A 24,370-nucleotide genomic window follows, 5' to 3' on the forward strand; every position below is an offset into this window, starting at 1 on the left:
ATGGCAGATGCCGGCATGTCTGGATGTTGTTTATGCTGAAGAGTACTGCATTCTTTATGTTTCAAAATTATTCTGTTGTAACCATTTTCAAATTCATTTAGTTTGGCAATGTATTCTCCTCTCCAAAGGTGTCTGCATTTATTTGACTACAGAAAATATTTACTTTAGTAAAGGGCAGCTTAACCTTTGTTTAAATTTGAGGTGAGTTAAAGGTCACTGTAATTATTTGCTGTATTATTTGTGTCAGATTTGAATTACTATGAATACAGCACATGCATTGCCCTTTATTATGAAATAAGCTAAAAGAAACTCAACTTCTGCATCCAGCCAGCATATTTTATGGAACCAATCAGTGTTGCAGAACATTTTCAAGGTTCTCTCTTTGACTGTGATTGACTGAAAGTGCTTGAGGTTAAGGTCCTTTCCCAGAGGGAGGGAAGGAGGCGATTTAACATGGCAGATCACTCTACCCCCTACCCCCCCAACCTGAGCTATGTTTTTGATGGCTAGCAGCCAGCATATGCACAAAGTGGGGTTCAAGGCTATTAGTGAAACACTACAAACAGTTGCATTGGAAAAAATATATACACAGGGGACTTGAGGGGCAGACTTGCCCAGTAGAGGATGACTCCAGAACATACATACAGGAATCCTCAGGTTTTCACTGAGGGAATATTTGAAATAAAAACAAGAATATTGATATACAAACTCAGTTCAAAACAAGGAGAAAGTTTGAACTTGAATAGATTAAGGCATAAAACTGAGTGAATCTTCATTCTTGGTCTTTACCTTTCAACAGAAGAGAGAAGATTATATATCATATAACATGTGGAGCTCAGTTTTAAACAATACACACATGTCAACCAAAGATATTAATACATGATTCTGATGTCAAAGAAATATCAAGGTTTAGTTAGCAAATGAACTACACTGATAATATGAGATAATGTGGAGTTTGATTACTAGGGAAGTGTCATGATAGGATGGAAATGGCAACACATACTGTGCAGTGAGAACGATGATATTTGTATTTCTAGATAATCAAATGTTGTAAGTGAACACATCTTTCTTTCCCTCATATAAAAGTAATATTAGCCCTTCTGTTGTATGAATTAAGAAGGTTAATTCATTTATATGAAAGCAACTGACCCATAGTAAGTATGAGCCATTATTAACTGCCACCACTCTATTATTATTATTATTATTACTCTAATTGTTAAGAATAAAATCACTATCTAGGGGCCAGCGCTGTGGTGCAGCAGGTAAATGCCCTTGCCTGAAGCACTGGCATTCTATATGGGCGCCAGTTCAAGTCCCGGCTGCTCCACTTCTGATCCAGCTCTCTGTTATGGCCTGGGAAAGCAGTAGAAGATAGCCCAAGTCCTTGGGCCCCTGCACCCGCATGGGAGACCCGGAAGACACTCCTGGCTCCTGGCTTCGGATCAGCACAGCTCTGGCAGTTGCAGCCAATTGAATAGTGAACCTTTGGATGGGAAACTTCTCACTTTCTCTGCATCTCTTCTCTCTGTATAACTCTGACTTTCAAATAAAAAAAAAAACTTTTAAAATATCACTATCTATAGGAAATGTAGCTGTTTGGCTCAAGGTAAAGCAAAAGTAAAAGTTAATCCAATTGTATTCCTCTATAGCAAAAGTACTCAATATGGAAAAAATTTAATGAAAAATCTCTTTCAGGATAAAAGAAGCACCTATATAATTAACAACAAGGCTACAAAAATTGGAGATGATACAGCCCAAGTAGGAGGAAAAAGCAATGGTATCTGTAAATGTTGGTGATAATGATCATGCTTATTTTCTAACACATAGCCTGAATTGTGTTATAATTCCATGACATTCTACATTTAGTTATGGCTGAATTTTTCTTCCCTTAAGTTCTTCACCTTCCATTCCTTACCACAAAAGATAGTATCTATGGATTTTTGTAGTAATATTTTCAGGTTTTTATATACCACAATACCCACTCATTAGATGTTTTGTTTTGCAGGAAGGTTGAATTTATTATTTTGATTTTTAGTAAATCTATAGAACTGTGCAAACTTTCCCTCAGTCTGAACATTTTAATGTCTTTATTGAGACTGAATACATCTACCATATAATTCACCCACTCAAGTTTTACAAACTATTCAATTTAGAGTATTTGCAGAAAAAGTTGTGCACCAGCACCACCATCTAACTTTAGAAAATTTATCATCACAGAAAGAAACTGTACTCCAGTAGCAGCCACATCTGTTCTTCCCAAATCCTCCTGTTTTAGTTCTTGATATTTCTCCAATGCTACTAATTGGCTTTCTCCCCCTCTTGATTTGCTCATTATAGATACTTCATATATAAAGAAGTATACACTATGCTTTTTTAAAGACTGATTTATTTCATTTATTATGTGTTTTAAGGGTTTTTTTTTTTTAGTTCTCAATCCCTTTTTATTGCAATATTTCATTGTATAAATACACCACAATTGGCTTATCCATTAATTAATGATATTTGAATTGTTTTACTTACAGTTATTAAGAATAACTGCTTCCCTTTCTCTCTGTCTCTCTCTCTCACTATCTGTCAAATAAATAAAAAAAGAATAATTGCTTTGATCATTCAAGTGTAAATTTTTGTTTGAGTGCATGTTTCCACTTTTGTTAATATAGATGCCTAGGAATGGAGATGTTAGTTTTATATGGCAAATGCATGCTTAAAATTTTCACAAACTCAAATGATTTTCAAGGGCTTTATAAAATTCTACATTCTTATAAGCAGGATATAAGCATTCCAAAAATCTTCTCCTTGTCAGCACTTTTCTTTTCTGTTGTTACTTTTTTTGTAATGCCCATTCCAGTGGGTATGAAGTGGTATTTCATTGTGGTTTTTATTTGCATTTCATGAATGACCAATGATGCTGAGCCCATTTTCATATGCTTTTTGGCTATTTATGTATTTTCCCTTGTGAAATGTGTATTGAGGTATTTTGCTTGTTTTTAGTTAGAATTTATTCTTTTGGTTGTCGAGTTTATATATTTTGGTGCTATTCATTTATTAAATATATGATTTGCAAATATTTCTCCTGTTCTACAGTATCGATTTTCACTGACTGATAGTGTCCCATGATGCACAAATTTTTAATTTTGAAGATGTCCAGGTTATCTATTCTTTTTCCTTTTCTTGTGCTTCATATTGAAGAATCCATTCCCTAATCCAGGGTCACAACAATCCATCCTTGTTACTTTTTAAACATTTTATAGTTATAGCTGTTAGTTTAAAATCTTTGATCCCTTCTGGCTAAAAAGCTCATGAGAGTATCACAGGCATGGAAAGCCAAGGCACTGTGGCAAAAAAAAAAAAAAAAAAAAAAAAAAGACCTAAATGAAAGATCTCTGTGAGTGAGATCCTGGTGGAAAGCAGGGTCCATCACAGAAGGAGGAACCTTTCCCTGAAGGGAGGAAAGGACTTCCACTTTGATTATGACCTTGTCTAAATAAGGTCGGAGTTTGTGAACTCAAGAGGCTTCCATAGCCTTGGCAGCTCATGATAAGAGCTTTGGGCGATCACTTACGTCGTAAATAAGAGTGTCAATTGTTAAATCAACAACAGAAGTCACTGTGCACTTGCTTTCCAATAAGAGCTCTGTCCTTAATGTGTTGTACTATGAGAATTAATGATAAAACCAATTTTCGAATAGTACTTTATACTTAGTGTGTCTGTGTGGATGCAAACTGCTGAAATCTTTAATCAGTATAGAGCTGATCTTCTGTATATAAAGCTAGTTAAAAATGAATCTTGGCTGGCGTCGTGGCTGAATAGGCTAATCCTATATATAGTATACATTTATGTTAAGAGTTTGTAAATAAGTGATATTAAATCTTATTTGAATATCTGCTATAATTTATTTATAAAGGCATCTCCACTTGGGATTTTTTGTGTGATGTTTTCAAATTATTAATTCATCATTTCTGCTTATTAAGATACATTTATGATTTTTATTTATTTGTCATCTATTTCAGTAGCTTATGTCTCTCTATATATCTATCCTTTTATTTAAATTATCATTAATGATGTCTCCTCTGTCTTTTCTAAAGTTAACAATTTGAGTCTCAGTAATTGGGTTCTTTCCTGCTTTCTGCACCACCCTCTATCCAGCTCACCAAAAATTTACCAATTTTATGGATCTTTTTGAAGAACCAATTTGTGTGTTCCTTGAATTTTTTCCTCATTTAAAAAAATTCTTTATTTTATTTTGATTTTGTCTTATCTTTATTATTTGCCTTACTTTCTTCTCTTTGGAATTAGTGTCTCTTCTTTTTTCATTGTATTAAAATTAGCATTAGATTAGCGATTTGATTTTTTATCTTATTTTTAAGTAGGTATGTATTCTTACTATTTCCCTCTGAGCAAGGCTTTATCTACATCTCTCTAATTTCTGGAAGTTATGTCTTTGTCTTCACTTTTGTTTCTGTCCTTTATTTTTCTTCTGATTTCTTTCTTGAATATTTGATTATTTAGGAGTAAATGTTTAAATTCCCACATATGTGAATTTCCCAAATTTGGTTCTGTTGTTAATTTACATTTTGTTTTACTACATTCAAAGAACATGCTTTGTAAAATTTCAATCTTTTTAAAAGCCTTTATTGTAAATGTCAATAATTTTGAAAAAGAAATTTTTGTTTTTGTTTTTTGACTTAGCATCTTACATAGTCTATCCTGGAGGATATATATCCTTGAGAAACTATGTATTCTGCTGTTGTTGGATGAAATTTTCCATTATGTCCCTTAGCTTTTGTTGATTTCTAAGGCTTGCATTTCCTTGATTAATATTTCTTTATTTTCTTAGTACAATTTCTAGAGTCTTTAAATAGTTTAGTTTTTAAAAATAATTTTCACTATTTAGCACGTTTTTGCTATGGAGAAGGTTCACTAAGCTCCTCATGCTACAGTTCTGAACGTTACCTCTGCATCTGTGTGTGCATATGTACTACATAGACTTATATGATCTTCAGAGAAATACCTAGGCTGCTGAAATTGAACTTTTTTAAAGAATGAAGTATGCATAAAATCAGGTAAGGAATTGTCACAGGAAATTATAGTTCAAGAGGTCATGGTGTTTTAATACAACTCAATGCCTCAAGATTTCCTAGGCATATGTGAAAATCTAAGCTTTTATTCTTCTCCTCCAAGTTACTAAGTCAATAAGTTTCAAGAAGCACCCATCAATTCATATGTTAAAATCAACATCCCAGATGGTATTGAATGACATTGTTAAAAGATTCTATCTTAAGTCGTATGGGATTATAAAAGTTAAAAATGAAGATTAAACATTCAAGAAATACACAAAGGAAGAGGAACAATGGAATATAAGACAATTATAAAATATAGGGAATTGTTCTTTTTTTAGTAAAAAATTATTTTATTTATTTAAAGGCAGAATGACAGAAGATAGTGAGAGACATAGAAAAAAGACTTCTTCATTCACTGCTTCATTTCCAAGAAGGTCACAAAGACCAGGACTGGGCCACGCTGTAGAAAGGAGCCAAGAACTCCATCCTAGGTGCACACATGGGCAGCAGGCACCCAAGTACTTAGACCATCTTTTGCCACATTAGCAAGGAGCTAGATCAGCAACAGAACAGACAGGACTCAAACTATTGCTTTGTATGGAATGCCAGCATCACAGGCAGAAGCTTAATCCATGGCACCACAACACCAGACACAGGGAATTGTTCTTTAGCAAAGATTGACTAGCTCTGAATTCAGATAGTTAAAACACTGCACTGATTTAGAAACTCTCTCTTCTTTAAAAATATTTTATTTATTTAATCGAGAAGTATAGTTACAGACAGTGAGACGAAGAGACAGAGAGAAAGGTCTTCCTTCCGTTGGTTCATTCCCCAAATGGCCGCAATGGTCAGAGCTGTGCCGATCCGAAGCCAGGAGCCAGGAGCTTCTTCCAGGTCTCCCATGTGGGTGCAGGGGCCCAAGGAGTTGGGCTATCTTCTGCTTTCCCAGGCCATATCAGAGAGCTGGATTGGAAGAGGAGCAGCTGGGACTAGAACCAGCGCCCATATGGGATGCCGGCTCTGCAGGCGGAGGATTAACCAAATGAGCCATTGTGTCGGCCCCAGGAACTCTTGAATAAATGGTGGATCCAAGGGTAAATTAAACTAAATGGTCAGCATATTTACAAAATACAAAACAGTGCAAAACAAAACAAAAATCAAACACTGTTATTAATTCAGAAAGTGACTTGAGGAACGTTATTCTGACATAAACTAGAAACTAAAATTTGACAGCAGAAAAGAGTATACATATATGGGTTATACAGCAAGTTAGTAATAAAGAAAACAATAGAAGTTCAAATGGTATGGATTCTCCAGGTTTTTAGAATTGAGAGGTATAGAACTGATTATAATATTGTCTAATAATTTCAATACTGGTTTAACTCTTTATTTGTTCATTTCTTCCACAAACATTTTGATGTATTTATTTATTTGAAAGGCAGGGCAGGAGAGAGATTTTTCCATCCACTGGTCCACTCCCCAAATGGCCAAAATAGCCAGGTCTGGGCCAGGCTGAAGCCAGGAGAACCAAAAACTCCATTCTAGTCTCCCACATGGGTTGCAGGGGCCCAAGCACTTGGACCATTGTCTGCTGCTTTCCCCCCTCATAATTAGCAAGGAACTGGATCAGAAGCAGAGCAGTGGGGACTCCAGTGATCTGATATGGGATTCCAGCAACAGAACTGGTTGAACCACTATTCCAGGATGCTACAATACCAGACTCAACAAATAGTTTTAAATGGGTGCTATGACCAGGCACTAAACCGCGGCTTGGTATATGTTAGCAAACATAGGAAGTGAAGATCCCTGTCACGGTGGAGATTAAATTTAAGGCCTTCGGAAATATAATGAATTCTTATGAGTTAACTATTGGCACAAGAAAGGTTAGAGCCCCCAAATTAGGAATATTAACTCAGTTTCCTAAAATCATTAGTATGGATAGAAAATTGAATAGAATATGATAGACATAGAAGTAAAATAGTGTAAAAATAGTGATAATTAGAAGAAATAGAAACTCAAATATTAAGTTCAAAAAAGGACCACCAAAACAATATTTGAAGCTGAGCTCAACTACAATCTACTATTTCAAGTTTTTAATGATAGTTGCTACTGGGAAGGTGTTGCTTCCTCAGGTACATAAGAATCTGGGGCCAATGTTGTGGCATAGCAAGTAAAGCAGCTACCTGCAGTGCCAGCATCTATATGTGCGCTGGTTCGAGTCCTGGCTGATCCACTTCCAACCCAGCTCTCTGCTATGGGCTGGGAAAGAAGTAGAAGATGACCCAAGTATTGGGCCCCTGTACCCATGTGGGAGAATCAGACAAAGCTCCTGGCTCCTGGCTTAGGATTGGTCCGGCTCCAGACATTGCAGCCATTTTGAGGGGTAAACCAGTGGATGGAAGACTTTCTCTCTCTCTCTCTCTCTCTCTCTCTCTCTCTCTGCCTCTGCTTCTCTGTAACTCTGCCTTTCAAATAAATAAATAAATCTTAAAAGAGAATTAAAAAGAATATTGGATCCAATTAGACAATTAGAACTCAAATAGAACTTTCTGGAAACAAAACAAAATATTATTTATGTTTTTGGGAATCAATAGCATTCCTATATGTGATTCAATATACATAATAAACAAGTGTTTGAGAGGTCTCTGGCCACGGTGCCGGCCCCCATCCAGAGTCTGTCTGTTACCTTGTTTGTAGCCTATAACAGTCAAGTGTGCTACACAATAGCATTTTGTTCACTTTACCTGTGAGGAAATTGTCTTTTAATTTCCCCAAAATCACACATAAATCCAGTTGAGGAATGTCAACTAAACATCTTCACCATCCTAAGCATCACTATGCTTAAATGAATGGACAGATAGTTCTATGCTCAGTAGCTCAAACAAAAAACAATATTTGAATAGTAGAAATAAACAAAAGATCTGGGATATGCAATAGCTAAATTTTTTTATATATATGTAACCATACTATGTGGACTTTATATAGACTTCCCTGTACTTTACAGGACTATAAGGCCCATCTGTATGCCATATAATGGTGAATATTTATAATTTATAATTTATTAATAAAGATTGAGGTTAGGTATTGAACGCATTCTAGTTAAGATGCCCATTTCACATATTAACCGCCTTGATATAGTTCCCAAATCTAGCTTCAGACTAGTTTACCACAAATGCAGCCCTTGGGTGACAGCAGATGATGGCTCAAATACTTTGAGACCCTTCTACCTATTGGCAAATGAACCAGTGGATGAGAGTCTCTCTCTCTCTCTCTCTCTCTCTCTCTCTCGCTATCTATCTCTCTAATAAATAATAAAAATTGTAAAAAGGAAAAGATTGTGTGGCCACTGGACTAAGGTAAGTAGCAGATTTCAGAACCTTATACTCTGTTCAATTTATTAAACCATATTCCCTCTTTTGTTTTCATAAACTGAAAACTTGAGTCTAAGTAAATATAATAGACAATTTCAGATTCTTGAGCAGTAAGAAAAAAAAAAATACTTCTATTCTATCCTAGTCCGTGAGCTAATTGCAGTCTCCTGGGATAACTGGGTGAGTGCTATGTCTTCTTCAAGACACCTATAATTGAAACAGCATTTCATACTAAAGTACATACTTTGTCATATATAGGTGGGAACATTCCACTCCACTTGCTGGAGAAGGGTATTTATCTTGGAAATGGAGATCAGTCAATCTTGTCACAGGGTGTGTTGATTCTCATCATAATACCAAAACATAAAGACCACACTTAGAGGATAAAGAGGAAACTACATAAAAGAATGTATTAGAATGAGATAATGACATTCCAATATCAGTGTATCAAAATCACGTGATTTCTCCTCCATGTAACCCTCACTACAATGGCAATGTTTAACAGCAAATAGGTAAAATTTTCCCTTAAATTTGAGTGCATGTAATACCAGAATATCTTCTGTCCCAGTACACTACTAAACTTGAAATGGGGACCCAGATGTCTTTCTTTTTTCTTTTCTTTTTTTTTTTTTTTTTTTTTTTTTGACAGGCAGAGTGGACAGTGAGAGAGAGACAGAGATAAAGGTCTTCCTTTACCATGGTTCACCCTCCAATGGCTGCTGCGGCCGGCGCACTGTGGCCAGCGCACCGCGCTGATCCAAAGCCAGGAGCCAGGTGCTTCTCCTGGTCTCCCATGCAGGTGCAGGGCCCAAGCATTTGGGCCATCCTCCACTGCACTCCTGGGCTACAGCAGAGAGCTGGACTGGAAGAGGGGCAACCGGGACAGAATCCGGCGCCCTGACCGGGACTAGAACCAGTGTGCCGGTGCCGCAGGCAGAGGATTAGCCTAGTGAGCAGCGGCGCCGGCCCCAGATGCCTTTCTAAGAGAGTTATGGCATATATGATAAGTGCACATCTTTAGCACTACAGCTGAGCAAATCTTTAACTAAAGTGTGACTTCTCATACTGTATATCCAGCTTTGTTAATGTAACAGTGCATTATAGACTGCAGCTTGCGGTAAAGAATAAAAAAAAAGCTGAAAACTTTTTAGCAGATGGAATCCCATCGTGAATTTATAAGGATATCCAAATGGTATAAAGGAAACTAAAATGATAAACTCAAGAGACCCAGATGTTGTTTTATAGCCAATCTAGTCAAGAGAAAATAACCCAGTTTTCGTTGTAACTGGAAAAAAAGAGGCAAGTAGTATGAAATGCTGCCAATATAAAAGCATGCTTTATCAAATTATTTCTCTAATCTATAAAGATGTTGTTCGGTAACAGAAGATAGAAGAGAAGACCCAGGAACTTATTAGCTAAGTAAATTATTAGTCATTCAAATAAGCTCACTTTGAGATGTATTGTAAACCAGGACAAAGTCAAAGGTCAGATAAAAAACAAATTGTCTTCAAACTTCTATTGAGCATTTATAGTGCTACTTAACTGCATATTTTCTCCCAATAAAATCAACAAAAGAAGAACATAGAATACAAATACTCACAAACTCTAAATCAATTTGTCCACCCTTTAAAAACTGAGACAAGTCAAATGGCAAAATGAGTGAGAATTCAACTTGTATATCAGCAATAATATCAAACATGTTTTGTTTTCAATCAGATAGTTATAACCATAAATTTTGTTAGAAAACTTATGTAGGCATCGAAGTCAGTATAAAACTGAGTTTGGCTGAAAAAGGAATCGAAATTAAAATGTTCTGGAAACAGGAAACTTATTTCCAATCTTGCAAAGAGTTGTAAATAACAAGGAATTAGGTCATTACTTGTCTAATTCTCTCATCCCACCTGTCTGCCCCTGTTTTTCTTTTCCCAACCAGGGAAGAATGATACAACAATTTTGCATTTCTACTCACCTTTGATTGCATTTTGATTATGTTTTGAGATCTCATCCTGTTTCCCTCTGCTGCTAACACCCTCTTATCTTCCTTAATTCAGATACTTCTTCAACTATTAGGAACAAAACCATTTAATTTAGTTCAGAGATTTTATTTTATAACTGTGTTCTAGATAAAAATTACATATTTGCATCAACCGTTAGAACTAGCCTCTAAAACACTTAAAGATAAGGGACTGCAATGCTTGGAGAACTGTAGGATTTTTGGCAAGTATGGTATACTTTGGCAAGTATAGCTATTTTGGTAGACTGCAGTAAAGTTCAGGATAAACTTTTGGGAAGCAATTAACCCTTACTGAAGTATTAAAAAGACATTAGTACTTATGTGTATTATTAATTGTTTGAGAGAACATTCTTAGAGTCATATTTAGAACCAATGCTAAAGTTATTTTATTGAACCTCTCTGAGCTCCAGGTTTTTCTTCCACTCAGTATCAATATTTATAATACTTAGTTTACTGTTTTCTCATAATAAAATCACTAAGATGCCATTACATGTGTCATTGTAAATCCCTATTACATAATAACTGCTATTGTTAATGTTTTTGTTGTTGTAGTGAATGGTAGTTAATGTTACAAAGCTAAAAGGACAGCCATAAGGAAGAATAGCAGTCTATAAACAATACCAAGTGAACGTATGTGATGACCAATATAATCATTTAATATGCTTATTCAATATAAAAGTATTATATTCATTTAAAGGTTTTATTTTCAAAGGTGGTTTTTCTAGTTTATTCTTTCATGTGGAATTTAAATCCCTTTTTCTTTCCTTCGTAAAGTGACCAGTTCCTTCCATGACTTTACTTGGAACTTTTGGAAATTTTGAAAATTTTTAAGTCTCTATATGGCATCCTTAATATTTAAACTAGCATGTAAAGGCATAAATATTATTCACCCAAATTGAAATAAATAAAACAAAAGGAATGTTAATTAAGTGCATGTGTCTGAGTTGATATTTTTTAAGGCAAGCAAGAAAGATTTAGTTGACTAAATGATGATTGTTTTATATACCATTTAATTCAATAACAAAACCTTTTCAATTAACAATGCACTTAATGAATAAGGAGTCCATCAATTCTTATGTGAGTATTCTTTAATTTATAAATTATGGAGAATATTTTAAGATGCATTTTAAATATATAGATTTAAAAGATTTTTTAAGATTTGAGAGCACAATCTACTCTCCCATTCCTTTATAATAAATCTATAGCTTAGTCAATTTTTATTAAAATATTAACATAGAGAATTCTTAAATGGCTATTAAAGGTTGTAGGCAAATTACCTCCCTAAATAGTACAATCTGCTTTATTTATATAGTATTTAATTTGATACAATTGCTAGAAATTCAAGAGACTCAATGGACACTACCAGTTGACTTTGTAAACATGATATGGAAGTGAAGTATCTATAAGGAAGATAGCAACTAACTGTAAATTTATTTTCTTTGTATTAATCACAATGCTATATTCTTGTCTATCCAGTCTTAGAAGATAAAACTCAATGAATTTATACTGTTTTGCTCACAAATGAATTGTGCTTTTAATTTTATAATGCTATTCTTAAAACTATTAGCTGTGTATCTGCTTTATGGAATGTTCCTACATAAGCTGATTGCTCATCAATTCGGTGTCCATACATTTCTCTGAAAGCTATATTATAATTAGAGTTTAGGTTAATACTATTCAGTAACCATAAAACAGACATAAAATAATTATAACTCATTTAGTGAAATTAGAAAAGGAGCAATTATTAGACTCCCATTGTGAAGCTTTGCTGTGAGGGATAGATAATCTATCTGCAAGATGTACTTTAGGAACACCATTTTCAAAGAAATAAAGGAGATCGATTACTGCTTTGTTTTTGTTCACTTGAGGCAGAAGGGGTAGAACTGAAAACTTGCATATGTGAGTTTCTTGAACTTTTCTAAATGTTTAGGCAAACTGAAAAATGACTCTGGGGATATGGAAGATTTTAAAGAGATTTCTACTCATTTGGTTATTTGTGAATCAAAAATTATATGTCTATATTTTAAATAAGTTATACAAATTAATTCGTATTTGTAAATACATTTCTCAAAGATTTTTTAAAAGATTACATTATAATGTATGTAAGCCCTATTTGAAAATCTTAATGATCAATCAGGTTTGTTTGAGATTTTTTCTTTTTTTTTTTTTTCCAGTTTACTCCAGAATGGTTGGTTTGTTTTAGTGTCAAGGAAAGTGTATTGAGCTTTACAATTTGCCTTATTATTCAATCACTCATCCCTAACACAAGTATATTCGTCTATCAGAGATGAGAACTGATAATATACAATTCAAAAATTTTGAGAGAGTAATTTCTCTGCAATCCGTTTCAAGATATATTGTTTTATCAAAATGTTTTCCTACTATATGAAATTTCTAATGTCCATGGAAGAAAAAATAGCCTATCAAGCCTATCATCTATGTATGAATATATATATATATGTACCTATATATCTATGTATCTATCTATGTACCTATGTATATATGTATGTATGTATCTATCACAGTGTATGTTTTATAGAAAATGAAACAGATGAATCTGGTACATCTGTACATTTGATTTCCTTCTAGTCTTGCTGGGAGGCATTTCGGGTGGCAAGAATTTATGTTTCTAGATTGTGTGACATGGAAGCGTGTTTGAAATAAGCGAACCCTGCAACATACCTGTATCAAGCCCATGTTCATTGAGAGGAAAAATCTCTTCATATTGACCTTATGAGAGGCAAGTAGAAAGTTTATTATTTTTCTCCTCATTATAATCAACTGTTTCCTAATATATGCCTTACAGTTTTGTTGAATCTATAGTATAATCCCAATAAAGCAGTAAATAAATTTGGGCACATACTGTAGTTAGTGTAATATTAGGGAGAAAAACACCAAAATGAAACAAAAAACCATAGGGGTGCACTGTTCCAAAGAGTTGAGTTCATCACTAATTTTATTTGTATATTTTACATATGACTTTTGCTGTGATTTTTGCTCAGTGAAAGCAAAGATACATCCGGAGAATTATCTCTGACAGCTATGAACAGAAAGAAAGAAAAGCATTTCCTTCTGAGGGCTTTTCTGTCACATAAGCCTTTTACATGTTTCTCTCTTTTTACCTTTCTTCCTCACTTTCTGACCACTAGGGATCTAATGTTAGCCCAGGGTCACTGGGGTTCTGTCCAGCTCTAGACAGATGTTGCTACAGCCAGGGTTTTATAATGACAGAATGAGATTTTCAGAATGCACTAGTGAGTTCCATGGCAATTGTTAAGCTTGTCCTTTAGAGCAAATAGAAGGAAAGTCATTGATTACTCTCAACACTCGCTACCTTTTCTTGGAGTATATGAAATGCTTTTGTTTTTCTTATCCAAAAATAACAGAAAGAAGTCCTGCAAATAGACCATATTATTCACAGTCCTGGGAAAGACTCTCAGGCATCATAATTTACATTGAACTGAAAGGAATTAAGATACTTAAGATGAGTTCAGTCTTGCTAGACAAGTTAAGGGAATTAATTGAACAAAAATGCAAAATTAAAGCAAATGATGAATTTGGCTAATTTCTTCCCCTTCCAGTGTTCCAGTATATTTCTCTGACCATTCTCCAGGAACATTGCTTGAACTAACAGCTGTGAATTATAGGTTTCAAATAAAGTATAGAGTGTTGTTTTTTTTTCTTTTTAGAAAAAGCAACTGATGAACAGTTGTCTCAAAGATTTAGAGGATTCATTCCAGTTTTTAATAATCCCATGTGGCTTTAAACTATTTTAATACTTTCTCTCAACATGTTTCCTATTATACAGCTGCGAAATTAGTAGAGCAATTGACTTAAGAGCAAATGTTTTTATTTTTCTGTACCATAAATATGTTTAGGGATCAGGTAAAAGTTTAATAGCAAAAACAATTTACATTATCAGCCAATACTTAGTTTGTAAATTTAATCAAATTGATTCTTTAGTAAAAAGAGCCAACTTGCGTTATTTATTTGATTTTAACAAGCAATACCTCTATCTGTCTTTAAAATGTGAAATGAACTCATTTAAATCATCTGATGAGTAAATGTAAGCATAAAATAAGAAAGTAACTTTTTGTGGCATCTTGTTTTAAGTTTGCCATGGATACTCTCTCTGCCACATTTCTCTTAGATGAATAAGATAAATGATGTTTTAATATTGATAAAATGTCATTGTCATATGGAGAGAAGTTAAAAAAAAGAGGAGCTACAATAATCCAAATCAATTTATTAACATCTTGATATAAATCAGTACTAAAACTTCTAACAAAATACCTAAATAAGATTATCCACAATATTTCATGTAAATATTGCCTACATTAACTTAAAAAATCCAGATTTTTTAAAAATCAGTCTTTAATAAGGAAAAGAGTTAAATGAAATATCTAAAGAATCACTCTCACTATTGGTGCTGCATTTCTTATGTGTGTATGTTCTGTGTTACCATATGTATTCTTTTAATGATATTAGTATTAAATAAAAGATATTAATATTAATGGTATTAATATTAATGAGAATATTAAGATACAGTTGAAAAGTGATATATTTTCAGTAAATGATTAAAAATTAATACAAGTGTATATTTCCAAATTTCCAGATAAATTTATCTTCCCAAAATGTATAGATAAGAATATCAATATTATATAAAAAATTAGGATCCAACGATTTTTAGATCTAAGCCCCTTTAATTCCTTACATGTCTTTGATTTAACTTTAAAATAGGATCCCTTTCCCTTACAACAATATGGTAACAGATAATTTAAAAATATTTTACAAATTTTAAGTGTAATATTTACTTGTGTAATTTATAACATGTATAATTTATTTGTAATGCAACTGGTTTTTAGTACTTAGAAGTTCCTTTTAAATATTCATGAAATGTATGTATAAATGTTTACATGTAACATATGTCTCTAATGTTCGTGGAATAAAAAAAAGCACTTTAATATATTCCCAACATATTCTGAAATGTCAACGTTTGTCTTCACAAAATCCAAAAGATTACTTGCATAAAACAATATTAGTTTTCCTGTGACTATGTGAGAATTGTGCTCTCTGCATTTTAACTGCACTCCTTACATGCTAAAATACACATAACCCTCCGTTTCTCCCTTTTATTTCCAGACACTTCAGAGCTCCTAACAATCTAATCTTGAGAAAAACTTTGTGTTACTTTTCTTTCATAATTTAGTTATTTTTACTTTCCTGTACACTCAGTAAAATTCTTTTGAGATTTTTAAAACAAAAAATGAAGTAAAATCATGAGAATATCTATAACAGTAAGCAGTACTTAAGTACCAAGACGGGGGTGGCCTTAGAGATCCTTAGCAACAACATAGATTAAAACATCTAAGACTAACTATGCTGTTCTTCAAATCAAGCATCATATCCATTCTTATGTATACAGCACTTTTTTTTTTTTTAAGAAAAGAGCCACTTATGTTTCTTTTTTGAATGGCATTAGTACTTTAAAGGAGAGTTTCCAATTAGTCAGAATCCATTTCTATTTTAAAGTAAATATTTAACTTGATATTTCCTAAATCTTTTTCTGCCTCATGAATCCTATCTATTAAAATGGCCCCACTGTGGACAATTTACCTGAATCTCTTTACATTTAAATTTTACACATGTTGTGAGAAGGCAGATGTATTACAAGACATAGTATCAACTGTTTTCCTTTTTTCCAGGAATTCATATAAGAGTTTCTATTACTTTTCACAACCTCAAATTTCTAAACATCCCCCAGATAAAAATGACAATTAATGGTGTTTCTGTTAAATAATAGATGATATATTAAAAGCAATGAATAGCACCTTTGCGTCAAAAATATAGTCTATAGTTTATTAGAGACAGGATTGGATTCCTGCTTCTAATGTTATTCACATTCCTCTTGATTCTATCTTCAATGCTTGGCTCAATCTATGTTATCTCTTACCTTTGCATATTAACATCAATAGCATGTCATTTTATTAGTCTCTCGATACTCACTGATGTTTTATGCATAATGATGCTTAAATTTAATTGAGCTGTAAGTTTCAGTTTAATTATGAGGCTATATGATACCTTCAGCACTTTTTCTTCTATGATTACTATAACATTTTCTCTTTAACCCCTTTAAAATTCTTCATCTATTAAACCCCAATCAGACAAGCCATTTCTAAGAAAAAAATATTTAGATTAAATTCAGATTGCAATAATTCTATTATATGTCCTGTATTTTAGCAAAACCTTTCTTTAAGTATACCTTGTAGAATATTCTAACACTGACTTTTATAGGTCTAGTTCTTACTAGAAAAGTTTTTGGTTTAAAAATCAAAGAATGTATATGCAACTACAAAGAAAGTGTCGAATTCAATTATGCCTATTTTGTCACCCCAGCTAACTTATGTTCTTTAAATGATGCTTGCAACTTTCCACAGTTGGTATCATGGTGTGAGCGCTAATCTGATGATGTAGAGGTATAGGAGTTTCTGTTGTAGCAGGTATTTAATAAGCCACCTCAGTTCTTGTGGCAGCGCAGATGATAATTGTACCCACTGGAGGTAGCACCCAGGCATCAGTTTCCTTTGAGGAGAGGAGGAGATCATGAGATTATGCAAACAGAGCTGACCAAACCTCCCTTCTAATAAAAAGAGACAGAGTGAGAAAAAGAGTGAGAGAGAGAGAGAGAGAGAGAGAGAGAGATTTACCACACTCAATTGGGTATCACCTAGACACTCTTCTCACCCTGGAGTGCTGAACAGAGCTCCCTGACCACACCCAGCACATGTGTCTGGATATTCCCTGAAAGAGCAGGCATTCCACTAAACCACAGAGGCATAGTCCAAAGATAAAACCCATCACAGAAGAAAAAAAAAATGCCAACAATAGCACCTCAAATATGAATAATAAATGCAGCAATTCAAGAAGCAAAAGAACACAGCACTTTAATACTAGAATGTGAAGGTGAAGAGATTAACAAAATGCCAGAAATGGAATTAAAAAAATTGATTGTAAGATTACTTGGAGGTAACCAGAAACAAATCCATGAAGTAACAAAATCCATACATGATGTTAATGAAAAATTTTCCCATGAAGTTGAGATTATAAAGTGAAATCAAAATGAAATATTGGAAATGAAAAATTCAATAGGCCAAATAAAAAATATGGTGGGAAGCCTTAAAAACAGACTCAGTGAGGTGGAAGAAAGAATATCTGAGTTAGAAGATGAATCTCTGGAAATTTCACATTCAGACCAGAAAAGCAGAAGAAATTAGAAAATGAAAAAACAGTGCTGGAGATTTATAGGCTATTATAAAATGACCCAACATATGAGTCTTAGGATTTACTGAAGACGTGGAAAGAGAGATGGATTAGAAGGCCTTTTTAGTTAAATAATTACAGAAAACTTCCTTAATTTGGAGAAAGAAAAAGACCTCCAAGTACAGGTAGCACATATAATTCCTAATAGACATGATGAGAAAAGGTCTTCACCATGAAACATTTTAGGCACTCTCCACAGTAAAACATAAAGAAAAGATTCTAAAATGTGCATGAGAAAAATGCCAGATTACTTTCAGAGGACCTCCAGTTAGACTCACAGCTGACTTCTTTTCAGAAACCCTAGAGGCTAGAAGAGAATGGCAAGATTTATTCCAAGTCTTAAGAAAAAAAACTGTCAACCCAGAATACTGTACCCAGCAAAGCTCTCATTTATGAATTAAGGTAAAAAATGACCTTCCATAACAAACAGAAACTGAAAGACATTGTCACCATTGTCATCCAGCCTTACAAAAGATGATTAAGGATGTGCTACACACAGAAATGTAATCACTACTCCAAAAAAAAAAAAAAAAAAAAGGAAAAAAAAAAAAAAGGTGAAGGCAGAAAATCTCCCAATAAAAGTACAAGGGAAATCCAAAGAAAACAACAGAAATATTTATGGAAAAATGGCAGGGCCAACTAGTTACTTGTCAATTGTCATCGTGAATTTAAATGATCTCAACTCTTCAGTTAAAAGATACAGACTGCCAGAATGGATGGAAAATAAAACCCATCTATGTACTGCCTACAAGAAACACATCTCACCAACAAAGATAAATTCAGTCTGAAACTGAAAAGATGGAAAAAGTTATTTCATGCTAACAGAAATTAAAAAAAAAAAAGCTGGTGGAGACAATATCCTATCAGACAAAATAGACTTTAACACAAAAACTGTTAAAAGAGACAAAGAATGGCACTAAGTAATGATTAAGGGATCAATTCAACAAGAAGATGTAACTATTATAAATGTATTTACACCTTTTTATGGACCTAATTACAGGGCACCTGGCTATTTAAAAGAAATGTTAATGGATTTAAAGGGCGACAAAGACTGCAATACAAAGACTTCAATACCCCACTTTCAGTAATGGACCAATCAACCAAACAGAAGATCAGCAAGTAACAACAGAGTTAGAAACAACAGAGTGAATTGACACTGCAGACCAAATGGACCTAATGGCTATTTACAGGACTTTTCAACCTACGGATGCAAAATACACATTCTTTTCACCAGTACACAGAGCTTTCTCTAGGATAGATCACATGGTAGGCCATAAAGCAAGTCTCAGCAAATTCAATAAAATCAAAATTATACCATGCATCATCTCTCATCACAATGGAATGAAGCTGGAAATCCACAACTCAGGAATCTCTAGAACGTATGCAAACACATGGAGACTGAGCAACATGCTCCTGAATGAACAATGGGTCACTGAAGAAATCAAGAGAGAAATAAAAAAATTTCTGGAAACAAATGAAGACAACAATACAGTATATCAAAACTTATGGAATAGAGCAAAAGCAATGTTAAGAGGAAAGTTTATAGAAATTGGTGTCTAAATGAAGAATTTAGAAAGGGACCAAGTAAATGAGCTATCAATGTATCTTAAAGACTTAGAAAAATAATAGAAAATCAAAACTGAAACTAGTAGGAGAAAAGAAATAATTAAAATTCGAGAAGAAATAAACAAAATTGAAATAAAAAAATATAAGGGATCAGTGAAATGAAAACCTAGTTTTTTGAAAAAAAGAAATTGACACACCATTTACCCAACTAACCAAAAATAAAGGAGAGAGAAGACCCAAATCAATAAAATTAGAGATTAAAAAAAAAGTAACAACAGGCACCACAGAAATAAAAAGGAAATAAAAAAATTACTATAAAGACCTGTATGCCAACAGCTCAGGAAACCTAGAAGAAATATACAGATTCCTGGACATGTACAACCCACCCAAATTCAGCCATGAGACAAAGAAAATCTAAATTAACCAATAACCAAGATGGAAATTGAATCAGTAATAAAGACAATCCCAGGGGGGGAAAAAAAAAGCCCTGGACCAAATAGCTTCTCTGCTGAATTCTTCTAGAAATTTAAAGAAGAACTAACTCCAATTCTTCTCAAGCTATTCAAAACAGTTGAAAGGGAGGGAATCCTCCGAAACTCTTATGAAGCCAGCATCACCTTAATTCTCAAAGCTGAAAAAGATATAACAGAGAAATAGAACTACAGAACAATTTCCCTAATGAACTTAGATGTGAACATCCTCAAAAAAATACTAGTTAATCAAATCCAACAACACATCAGAAACATCATTCACCTGGACCAAGTGGTATTTATATGTAGTATGAAGATAGTTCAACATTCACAAAAAAAAATAAGTGTGACACATCACATTAACAAATTAAAAATAAAAAACCTATGATTAACTCAATAGATACAGAGGAAGCATTTGATAAAATACAACACCCTTTCATGATGAAAACTTTAAGCATATTGGGGGAAAAAGGAACATTCCTCAACACAATCAAGTCAGTTTAGGACAAACCCACAGCAAGCATTCTATTGAATGGGGAAATTATGGGATATATACACCATATAATATTACACAGCAGTAAAAAAAAAATAAAATCCTGTAATTTCCAACAAAATGGATGAAACTGGAAAACATCACACTTAGTGAAATAAGCCATTCTCAAAAGAGAAAAAATCATGTGTTCTCCCTGATATGTGATAACTAATAGAGCACCTAAAAGGTAATCTATAAAGTGAAATTAATATTGGATATAAAATGATAGCTCTTGAGATAGATTATTGAGGAACAGTTTTTTTCATACAATTTGTTGCACTCTTTACTTAGTATAGAGTTATTCTTATGTGTGTAAAGTAAATTGAAAATAAATCTTAGTGAAAAATAGGAATGGTAATAGGAGAGGGAGCAGGAAGAGGTGTGGGAGTGTGGATTGGAGGGTGGGTATGGTGTGAAGAATCACAATATTCCTAAATTTGTATTAATGAAAAGTATGAAATTTGTATTTCTTAAATAAAAGGTTTCTGGGAAAAATTAAAAAAATATAGATAAATAACAAAATACAAATAAAAATTAAACCATCTCGTTGTTTACTATGTGAAACTTTCATGTTGATGATGTCTATAGGTTAAATATCCAAAACTTTTGATAGATTATCTGGATAATTGTCTTCATATCAAAACATTCCCTTAAGCCTTGATTTTTGTTTTATTTTATTTTTAAAAAGTATTTATTGCTTTATTTGAGAGGCAGAGAGATAGATACACACACACAAAGAATGAGCGTCCATCTGCTTATTCATTTCCCAAATGTCCACAAATGATTGAGGCTGTACAAGATAAAGCCAGAAACTAGGAATGCAATACATGTGTACACCATGAGTAGCAGGAACCCAATCAGTTTAGCTGTCACCACTGCCTCCCAGGGACTGCAGTAGTATAAAGTTGGAGTCAGGAGCCAGAGTGGAGAATTGAAGCCAGGCACTTCAATGTGGAACACAGGCACCTTAACCTAATACCTGCCTATACTGTCCCTTTAATGTGTATTCTACACTTGTTGATAAATGAATATGCAAGTATCCAACAAAGATTAGAAACATGAGTTTTGAGTTTTAAAACCAACCTTTGAAAATTAAAAAGGCTTTGGAAGGATTGATGCCTTCTATGTTCTCTCATGCGAGGGCATTATACAAAATCTGTAATACTTCCTTTAGCCTATCTAATTAACCAGTATTAAGAGAATCAATGTGTGTTAAATAAATCATATCTCATATATTTCATGAGAATCAACAATTGCTTGAGCCATTTCCAAAAATTTACCTGAGTCCAAATTGAGTGAATTGGATCTTGTTGAATGTAATATGGAGATAGTATATTATGACTTCTGTGCTACAGAATTTTAATGAATGTATTAATCTTCCCCATTTGAATAGAAGGCTTCTATGAGTGGACAGCATGTGCATGAATAGGGAAAACCACTGATTGAAACATTTGGCTGGTTTCTCCTCCAATATATAGCTCTATGTTAAGGAGGCATGGGTTTAGGGGATTGAGAGCTGAACTGTGAAACAGTTGAAGGTAAAAGTCACTTGTTTATAACCTCAAAAATGTCAGAAAGAGGAAGCAAGCAAGTTTTCAATGAAAATTTTAAGAAAATAGGATACAATAATTTCACTGAAAATAATGGCAATATATTTCCAAATGTATTGGAAGATATCAACTCAGATGTGTGAAAATCAGAAAAATTCTAGTGAGGATAAATACAAAGAAATTACATCAAGAAAACTGTAACAACCTATTAAAAAAAGAAAGTTCTAAGCGTAGCTCGAAAACGAATTGATCACTTTAAAAGTACAACAAGAAAATGATTTATCGACAGCAATTATAAAAGACATGTAATAAGGAAAAAGAATCTTACTGCTGATAAAAAAATAACTGCTTAGATACTTGGGCAAAATACTATTCAAAGGGAAAACAAGCAACGATTTGTGAAAAAAGAACTGAAGGAGTCCATGAAGCCATCATGAAAGGAAAAACTAACTCAATTTCTTCAGGAAAGGTTACAGACAGAAAGATAAAAAATAGGAAAAGAAAGATAGAAGAAAGATAAATCAGAGCACACTGGAAAATGTAACCAAATAGTGATTGCACCAAAAAAATGTGCACTTTGAATTAGAAACAACTGAAATATATAATCACAATATTGTTAAATGTTGAAGATTTGAAAGAACAAAATGTAATGGTCTGATGTTTGGCAATATTATAGAAGTAATAAATAATAATTTTGATAATATACAAAACAATAAAAATTCTGTCATATATAGTAATCACATGAAAGTGAATAAATAAATGATATTATTAAGGAAAAATATAATAAGAAAAAACTATCAATCAGAGTTATGGCAAGATAGTAATCACAAAAATAAAATACAGATGAATCAAATAAATTAATACTATTATTGTAGGTAGATAGATATACATATATGATGATGGTATTAAGTATTGAAGTAAAAGTTTGAAATTTTAAAAAATACATAAAATGGCTGGCACTGTGGCTCACTAGGCTAATCCTCTGCCTGCAGCGCTGGCACCCCGGGTTCTAGTCCCAGTTGGGGCACCGGATTCTGTCCCGGTTGCTCCTCTTCCAGTCCAGCTCTCTGCTGTGGCCCGGGAGTGCAGTGGGGGATGGCCCAAGTCCTTGGGCCCTGCACCCGCATGGGAGACCAGGAGGAAGCACCTGGCTCCTGGCTTCGGATCTGTGCAGCACACTGGCCGTAGTGGAAATTTGGGGATCAACCAATGGAAAAGGAAGACCTTTCTCTCTGTCTCACTCTCTCACTGTCTAACTCTGCCTGTCAAAAAAAAAAAAAAAATACAGGCTGTGGCTCAACAGGCTAATCCTCCACCTTGCGGCACCAGCACACAGGGTTCTAGTCCTGGTTGGGGTGCCGGATTCTGTCCCGGTTGCCCCTCTTCCAGGCCAGCTCTCTGCTGTGGCCAGGGAGTGCAGTGGAGGATGGCCCAAGTGCTTGGGCCCTGCACCCCATGGAGACCAGGAGAAGCACCTGGCTCCTGCCTTCGGATCAGCGCAGTGCGCCGGCCGCAGCGGCCATTGGAGGATGAACCAACGGCAAAAGGAAGACCTTTCTGTCTGTCTCTCTCTCTCTCACTGTCTACTCTGCCTGTCTTAAAAAAATATTTAAAAAAAGAATATGTCAAAAAATACATAAAATAAACACTCAATGTACTCACAAAATACAGAGAGAAAGCTTGAAAAGCATGCATACACCAAAAGAATGTGAATACAGCTATACAGATATCAGACATATAGATCTGAAGACAAAGATACTGTTAGAAAAAAAATCTATTTCTTCATACTTGAATTCATTCAATATTTAAAAACCTTAAATTCTTGTACACTCAATAACATAGAGTCAAAACAAAAAGCAACAACCAACAAATGTACAGTGAGAGAGTTTATCACTCTTCTTTCATGTTAAAAACAAATTTGAGAAAGATGAGAACAATATTAGAAATTTGAGCCCATAATTCCCTTGATTTAAACTTCAAAGTCTTAAACTCACTGGCAAAATATATGAAATTAACTCAAAGTTTGGGAAGAAAACAACTAGTAGTAAAGAGTTTTGTGATGTTTTTTATATTGATCTGTTAAGAGATGATCTTCCATCACATATTTGGGCAAACTGATAAAGTCCAAGGTTCTGTCTCTCTCCCTCTCTCAGTGAATTTTAACCACCCAGTGAGGGAATCTTCACCTATATCCCATGCTCAAACTGCCATAAAGCCTCAAACCAATCACAACTGCCGCTCTCGAGCATTTTCAAATCTCTTTTGGGTCTTTCTTACTCCAGAAAGGACTTATTATTGAGAAAGTAACACAGATCACTCCATGCCTTTGTGGAAAATAGGTCTCCAGAGCAAGAAATAGAGAGGAAGAAAGGGTAACAGTTTCTAAGCAAGTCTAGAACCTTGCAAGGTAAGTTCCATTGGCTTTTAGGTTTGAGAATAAGCCTTTTGGTTAGAAGTCCTGACCCACTAAGGTGGCAGCCATGCCTT

This window comes from Lepus europaeus, chromosome 1, assembly GCF_033115175.1.
Source record: "Lepus europaeus isolate LE1 chromosome 1, mLepTim1.pri, whole genome shotgun sequence".
Classification (NCBI taxonomy): domain Eukaryota; kingdom Metazoa; phylum Chordata; class Mammalia; order Lagomorpha; family Leporidae; genus Lepus; species Lepus europaeus.